Source organism: Balaenoptera musculus, chromosome X (assembly GCF_009873245.2).
Source record: "Balaenoptera musculus isolate JJ_BM4_2016_0621 chromosome X, mBalMus1.pri.v3, whole genome shotgun sequence".
NCBI classification, from domain to species: domain Eukaryota; kingdom Metazoa; phylum Chordata; class Mammalia; order Artiodactyla; family Balaenopteridae; genus Balaenoptera; species Balaenoptera musculus.
The window spans coordinates 38,384,796-38,392,947 of record NC_045806.1 but is presented as its reverse complement, the minus strand read 5'-3'; positions in this window follow the sequence as shown (position 1 = coordinate 38,392,947).

The window sequence follows — 8,152 nt, the reverse complement described above, 5'->3', positions numbered from 1 at the left end:
CAGAAATACAGGGAGATCGGGTTTCAGAATGCACGGTGGAGGCATTTTTTTGAAATCAATGTACTAGGGTGGGGGGGGCGCTTATGAAATGTGGCCTTTAGTCTCAGAATTCAGCTTGCTGAATGAGCACAAAATCTGATGCATTCTGGCTCCCTTAGCCACTATTCTCAGAAGAAAATAAGTATCCATAAATGAAGTCTGAAGAACCAGAAGGAAAACAAATAGTTCACAAACAATGGTTTCTGTGTCATTGACCGTCCAGCGATCCAGGGCCAATGGTATGCATGAGCATTTGCAAGAATACTCATGGTGCTAGCATAGTGCTATATCCACTTCAGGCATCTCAACACTAACCCAGACTGGCAACTCAGTTTCCAAGGCAACCTTGACACCATGCTGTCTTGGTTCACCAGAGGTGATGGTGCACCCCACTGTTAGTACAGCCAACCTGTGGGAAATTAATTCACACACCATCATCTCTGGGGTTAAATTTATATTTGTGGCTTTGGAATGCAATGAAACTAATACTATTAAACCTTGACCTTGATCTTAACCTTCATAATGACAGAGCCAGCCAGTCCACTAAATTGGAAGTTCTCCCCATTCTGAAGGCAAATGTGAAATGGTAATTTGGACCATTACATGAAGAGAAATTTTGCCATAAAAAAAAGAATTAAATTTAATAACCTAAAGTTAAATGGTTATAGTTCTTAACCAATAATGAAAGTATTAACTGCTGGTCACATTCATAGCTATTCTTTCATGTCACTAATCAAAAAGTGAAAATAATACTTCTAGTCTTAAAATATCTCTTCCTGGCTTTGAAAACTCAATTTGCTTTGAGAGTCATATGCCCCAAACTCCAGTCTTTATTTCCTTACTACCAATTTGGGACTGGAGGGGGGCAGTTATATGAGTCATTATTTTCCAAATTCTCTTGAAGCCATAGAAAGTGTTCCCTTCAAATTCTTTTATGTGGTCTATTGTCAAAGTTTCCCCCATGGCAAAAAGTAGAATATGCTTGGAACATTAGAGAATCATAGAATGGTGGCATTGGGAGGGCCATTAAAAAGCTTCCAAAAAAAAAAACAAAACAAAACAAACAAAAAAAAGCTTCCATTCTCCTCTCTCGCTAAATAGATGAGCAAATGTAGACCTGCAGAAATCCAGGAACTTGCCCAGAGTCACACACGTCATCTTGGCTTTGGAACTAGAACCCAGACTTCCTGCTCTCTGCAGCCATGGGTTCTTCCCTTCCCCTTGCCAGTGAAAGGAGCCCCGCTTTTCTCAGGATCTTCCATGCTGATTATGGTGAATGGGCTGGAAAAGAGTACAGTAAGAGAGAGTAAAATTTAATGGGGGCAGGGCTTCCCTGATGACGCAGTGGTTGAGAATCTGCCTGCCAATGCAGGGGACACGGGTTTGATCCCTGGTCTGGGAAGATCCCACAGGCCGTGGAGCAGCTAAGCCCGTGCGCCACAACTACTGAACCTGCGCTCTAGAGCCAGTGAGCCACAACTACTGAGCCCACGAGCCACAACTACTGAAGCCCGTGCACCTAGAGCCCGTGCTCCGCAACAAGAGAAGCCACCGCAATGAGAAGCCCGCGCACTGCAACGAAGAGTAGCCCCCGCTCACCACAACTAGAGGAAGCCCGTGCCCAGCAATGAAGACCCAAAGCAGCCAAAAATAAGTAAATAAATTTATTTTTAAAAAAATTTAATGGGGGCATATCAAGGCTGAGATGGAGGAAAAAGAGTTATAGTTTTCCTAAAGACCTAAAAATAGCCCTGGGAACTGAGAGAATTTAGACATTATTGGATATTAAGTTACTATGGAATTTGCATTATATCTTTAAAAAATTAAACATATTTAGCCTTATGTTAATGTCTACCCCTAAGGATTGAGAGAGAACCAAATGAAAACATTGATCATTTAAAAACACTACTTGTGGAATGCCTAAGGAATGTCTTCCCCCTTTGCTCTGTATGAATAAAGGGAAATTAAAATATTTTATAATCTCAGTAGCTTACATCTTAAAAATCTGTGTGATAATCCACAATGGTGCAGGGCAAGCCTCTTGTAAACTGATCTTGCTCTCATAATTCATAGGCATTTAATAATAATGAGTTAATAGTATAGTGGAAAATGGAGAAGTTTATGGACTGAACTGATTTTCTTGGGATCTCAGTTTCCCAGACCAATCACTTCAGTTTTATTCATGTAACCTCCTGAACTTTCCCCAGAAGTTTAGAATGAAGGACAAATCAACTGTGCCTGGTCCTGAGGAAATAGCAGTTGGCTTTCTGCTAAACTCAAGTGTTTGCTAATCCACTCAACACATTATTTTGTATTAGGTAGAACAGGCTGCCTACACATTATGACTGGGGAACTGTTTGAGGAAGTTGATTTCTTCTTTGTGACGTTGGAGAAATTAAGGTACAGATTTGCTTTTGGTCGCTTCTTCAGGCCCCGTTGAAACATACACACTCGAGCAAGAGAGCTACCCAAGATGGAACGCCAAATGCCTGGGGGACAGGGGTTTGGGAAGGCTTAGATGGGAAAGGGAAGCCATATCCTGCTGATGCCGCCTTCTTCATGACCCCAGGGCAGAGCCACATCCTGGTAGACAGACAAGCCCATTCCCTTCCTGAGCTAGAATAATGGAGAGACTTGGATCTGGGAAGAGAGGTTCTGCCCATAGCTGTATCATTACACCCCAGGAGGACGATTTGCACATTGAAACAGGCATTACTAAGCCTGTTTCAGTGTGCTAACAGGTACCCAGCAACTACTTGCTGAAGGACAATAGTTCATGAGAAAATGACATCATATGCCAACATATCAATGTTTGCCCGTAAGTCTTCACTATATTAATGAAATATTTTGGTATATTCTACCATAAATCTATGAAAACGTGGGTAATTTCTTTAACTCAATTATGAATGTAATTCCAAATTTCTCATTGATTAAAGACATGCTGTGCCCTCAAATATTAATGCCATCTTCTCACGTGGTAGACAGAACATTTAAAATCTGGCGACCATGGTGAACATGGACATGCCTGCACCAGGGAAGGATTTGTTGCCTCAGCTGTCAATCCTTTCCAGGTCTGCCTCAGCTGCAGAGTCACCTTGCCCAAGGGCATCCTCTTCCAGGGGTGGCTCTCACATCCAATGACTGATATGTAGGTGGGGTAATAAGAGGCTGGCTATCTTAGTCTGATGAAAGACAACTCTAGCGGGCAATTCTCTCTCCAGAGCCATCCAACTGGGTTGGCTGAGGCGTGTCGGCTCTATCTCTCTTCCTGCCCGCACTTGCTTCCCTCCTTGTGTTCCACAGGTGCTGACCCCTAATAAATACCCTGCATCACAAGTTCCATCTCAGCCTCTGACTCTTGGGAACCAAACCTGCAACAGTAACTTTTACATATTTTATTGACCTGTAAAAGGAAGCGATTGTATCTACGCCATCTTGTCTTCTTAAGTGGCCAATAATATTTAGGGTTCAAATCAATGTTTCTGCTTCCTCTAAATGCATAGCTTAAACATATGTACCAGCACCTACTATGTGTCAACTAGGATGCTAAATGCTGGAGATACTATGGTGAAAAAGCCATAACTTTGATTTTCATATGTGCACAACCTAGAGAGGGTGAGAGATGACTATAATAAGTGCACTGGTGACATACAGAGATAATCCACAAAGCCGACAATCTTGTGTGCTTGGTTTTAAGGTGGCCATTTTAAAAGTAAGAAGCTATGATTTTCAATAATAACATTATATTGGTACAGCACTTGCACAGATGGTATCTCATCCTTATGAGGTAAGTTAATTATTACAAAAATCTCATGGATAAGAGACCAGAGGCTGTCTTCTGATCTTAAAGTCTGTGCTTTCTTTGCGATTCCCAAACACCTTCATTTTCTTTTTTCTAAAGATTGAAGACAGAAGGAAAAGGCCACCAAACCATCTTGTGTTGGTATCTGTCAGTTCTCGTTAGTAAACTACGATTCCGGAATGTGAAGAGCTTGTTGACACAAAGCGTACAGGGCCTTGACCCAATAGAACTTTAGAGAATGTACTATTCAAATACAAACTTCTGCAGAAAATAAATACGTTTCAAATTATATATGAAACCAAAGCTGTGCTTGTGAGTTTAAAACCCTTTTGTATTTGGCTGTAATCTTTTGAATAGCTTCAATATCCTAGTGTTATACATACGTGGTAAATTGAATGGTTTATTTTTAAATTGTTCAGAGTTAGACATGGCTCCCTGGGAGCAGTTTGACTTGTGTGGCATGTCACTGTCATCATCATGGTTGTCCTCATCATTGTCGTCTTCAGCACCAGCATCATTTTTAACCTTGATTAACGGAGTGTAATGAAGCAGACATCGTGCTTAGCACTTTTCTCCGCTTTATCTCACTTAATCCTCCCAACAGACCTTGAGGTTAATATTGTCCCCACTTCACAGATAGTATGAATAAATTCTTATGGTTTCTAATCACTCGGACTTTCTTTTCTGGTATCCTAGAATTCTTCATTATCTTCAAAATGATCACCAAACCTAATATTGCCATCATAATCACAAAGTGTATATAAAGTAACTGTCCATGCATATGCGCAGTGGAAATAAACTTAAAGAGGCAAAGACCTTTCCTTGTAAGAGCTGACATTCCAAACCCTGCGTATGTTTTGGGTTATTTATTTATTTATTTATTTTATTTATTATTTTTGGCTGTGTTGGGTCTTCATTGCTGTGCGCGGGCTTTCTCTAGTTGCGCAGAGCGGGGGCTACTCTTCGTTGCAGTACGCGGGCTTCTCACTGCGGTGGCTTCTCTTGTTGTGGAGCACGGACTCTCGGCGCGCGGGCTTCAGTAGTTGTGGCTCACGGGCTCTAGAGCGCAGGCTCAGTAGTTGTAGCACAAGGGCTTAGTTGCTCCGCGGCATGTGGGATCTTCCTGGAGCAGGGCTCGAACCTGTGTCCCCTGCATTGGCAGTTGGATTCCCAACCACTGTGCCACCAGGGAAGCCCCCTGCATATGGTTTTAAATAACTAAATTCTTAACAATGTGTCCTCTTCAATTTTGTTCTACACCAGCAGTGTGTTTTTTTCCATAATACTACCATCCAATTCTTTCCTCTTCACACTGGGACAGTCTCCTTCGCCTGCCCTTATTAAACTCCACAGCTTCATTTGTGATTCATGACTTTTTAGGTAACTGTCATTGGAAGAAGCCATGAGAAACCATAGCTAACGGAATCAGTGGTCCGAAAAAGGAACATGGAAGGCATGTCATCCAACTCTCTCATTCTATAGAGGTTTTTGATCTTGTGTCTCCTGAATTTTCAACCAATGCTCACGCCACTAGCCAGTGCTCTATTCTTGATTCTTCTTGCATCACAGTCTCCCATGAACCATGAAAATGAATTTTTCACTATTGCTATTGAAACCAACATTCTAAGACTTTCTTAATAACTGTTTGCCCACTTTTACCCACTAATTCATAGTGCTCAGCACACGTATCATTGCATGTTAAGAGCATGAACTCTGGGGCCAGGCTGCCTGAATTCACACCCTTGCTCGGCTGTTTATTAGCCATGTGACTCCTGGGCAAGCTATTGGGCCTTTCTGTGCCTTGGATTTCCCATCTGTAAGATAGGATGAGTCTATGTATAGACTTCATGGTTCTATTATGAGGATTAAATGAGTTAATACCTGATGTGTAGAAACCCAGAACCATGCCTGGCACTGAGTAGCACTCATGAGTATTAGTAACCATTTGCATTATGCATTCAGAGTTCAAACAAGTTGTAACTTCTCTAATAGAGCTTTGGTTAAGCCGAACATTATTCTTATCCATATTTTTCCCCAGCAAAAATTTATGCATTCTTAACATTTCTTGTTATATTACTATATGATAAAAAGTTTTCATTTTTAAGGTTATAGTACTAAATTGGTAGAAATAAATCAGAGCTGGTTGTTATTTTACAGCTTAATTTTTAGCTTGTGTATTCTGCCTTAAAATTACATTCATTCTAGTGGCAGAAGACACTTATTAGATCATTTTATTTGCCCTCCTCCATGCATGAATCAGGCTTAGATGAAAACAACTAAAGCAATGAAATGTTCAAGTTTTAAAATATTTTTCTGGGAAATTAATTTGCTCTAAAATAATGTACAGCCTTCTCTTCCTCCCATCATTCAATTATTCTCAAAAACCCTGTCTTCTCTCCCCCTGCTTCACACCCCTCTTTAATAATAACTCTTGCAGCTGTGAGTTAACGAGCCTATTCTGAAGTATGTTCTGAGTAGTGGCCTGCTGGAAGAACTTCATGAAGGCACATTTTTGGTTAAATTTAAATTTAAATTTAAGGACACCAGAGAGTCAGGGACTATATGTTCCACCACAAGGAAGGGGGAATTATATTAAATAGTACAAATTAATGCATCTAAATCATTTATTCCTCACATTAATTTCTACTTTTGCAGAATAGTACACCTATGGATTATCACAATTTATACATTTTCCCAAAACAGCACAATTATTGATTAGCACAGCTTAATATATCTAAATCATCTATCTCTTACATTAATTTCTATTTTGCCAAAACAGCAGTCATTTACCCAGAGCCAGAAACCTTTGTTGCAAATATTGGATTTGAGCAAAGAGTAGAATATCTAATTAAAATTGGAAAATTCCAATTCTATATGACTGAAGCTGTAATGTGAGCCACGTAAATCATTTCTTGTTTGTTTGTGGGTTTTTTTGGCCACACCACATGGCATGCGGGATCTTAGTTCCCTGACCAGGGATCGAACCCATGCTCCCTGTATTGGAAGCACAGAGTCTTAACCACTGGACCGCCAGGGAATTCCCCACATAAATCATTTTTAATTTCATAGTAGCCACACTAAAAAAAAATTTTTTAAACAGGTAAAATTAATTTTAACAACATATTTTACTCCATCGAATCTATCCCAAATGTTATCGTTTCAACATGTAATCAATATGCAAATTTATTACTGAGATCGTTCACATTCTTTTTGTCACAACAAGTCTTTGAAATCTGGTGCTTATTTTATAGTCATAGTGCATGTCAATTCCAACCATACATTATTTTGGAAATATATGTACTGAAATCCCTGTGAAAAAAAGGGCAAATATGGTGGACAAGTCTAAGAACAAGATCAAAGAGGTTGAGGCAACAAATTATGGTTGAATTGGTTTAGAGCCTCACAAACAATAGTTACTTGGACATTTAAGAGACTTTACTGTCCACGTGGCTTTGCTCAACAATATCCTAGGAGTCAGGAAACCCAAATGCACTCCTGGCTCCACCACCAACCAGCTGTGTGATCCAGAGTGAGTCACTTACGTTTTCCAATACTCAGTTTTGTAGACCAGATTATGAAGATCTTTTCCCATATCATGAATATTCTTTACACACACACACACACACACACACACACACACACACACACAGAGCCCTGCTCTAACACTCACCTATTCTCAAGGTAAAGTTACTTCTAAACAGTCTGTTTCTGTTGTACTTTCACCACTGAGAAACCTGATATTTTTACTTATTGAGTTTATCCATGTTTCCTTTTCTTCTTTTCAAGAGTTGTACATGGGTGATATTTTATATAAGTGATTAAAAATAGAAGTAAGCTCAACCTACTGTATAGCACAGGGAACTCTACCGAATACTCTGTAATGACCCATATGTGAAAAGAATCTAAAAAAGAGTGGATAGATGTAGATGTATAAATGATTCACTTTGCTGTACAGCAGAAATTAACACAATATTGTAAATCAACTAGAGTCCAATAAAAATTAATTTAAAAAAAGCAAAAAATAGAAGTAAGCTCATTAAAATATTGCTTTGACCCATCTCGGAACAGAATGAATTGCTGATAATGCATCATTCATTTTGAGAACTTTTTTTAAAAAGGTTAAACATGTTACATTTCATGAAAAATGTATTACATTTTCGTGATCCTTTCCTCCTAGCTCACTCTTCCTCTCTTCCCTTCTAACAAAGGCAGCAAGCAGCAGATGTATGGGAAGGGATGGGGGTCGTTCAGTGGTGGGAGGGTGGGTCAGCCATCGCTTTGCTTTTGTGTATCGAGGCCCTGGCTATATGC